This window comes from Nanorana parkeri, unplaced genomic scaffold (assembly GCF_000935625.1).
Source record: "Nanorana parkeri isolate BGI_ZX_2015 unplaced genomic scaffold, ASM93562v1 scaffold1452, whole genome shotgun sequence".
NCBI lineage: Eukaryota > Metazoa > Chordata > Amphibia > Anura > Dicroglossidae > Nanorana > Nanorana parkeri.
Genome location: NW_017307720.1, coordinates 224,669 through 224,955, shown reverse-complemented (window position 1 = coordinate 224,955; position 287 = coordinate 224,669).

The window sequence follows — 287 nt, the reverse complement described above, 5'->3', positions numbered from 1 at the left end:
CCCCCTCCCCCCCCCCCCCTTCGTTTTCAGCCAATCGCTGTGCAGCAGAGCAGAAAGCAGAGCTTATACCCCTATATCAGGGGACAGGCAAACGGTGGCCCCCTCAGCTGTGGTGAAACTACTAATCCCATAATGCCTATGGCTGTCAGAGTCTTGCAATGCCTTATGGGTTTTGTAGTTCCACGGCAGTTAGAGGGCCAGAGTTTGCCCACCCCTGAGCTATATAATGAGCAAATATGGCTTCCCCTATATATATAGGATTGCAAACTATACAAGCAAACCAGCGT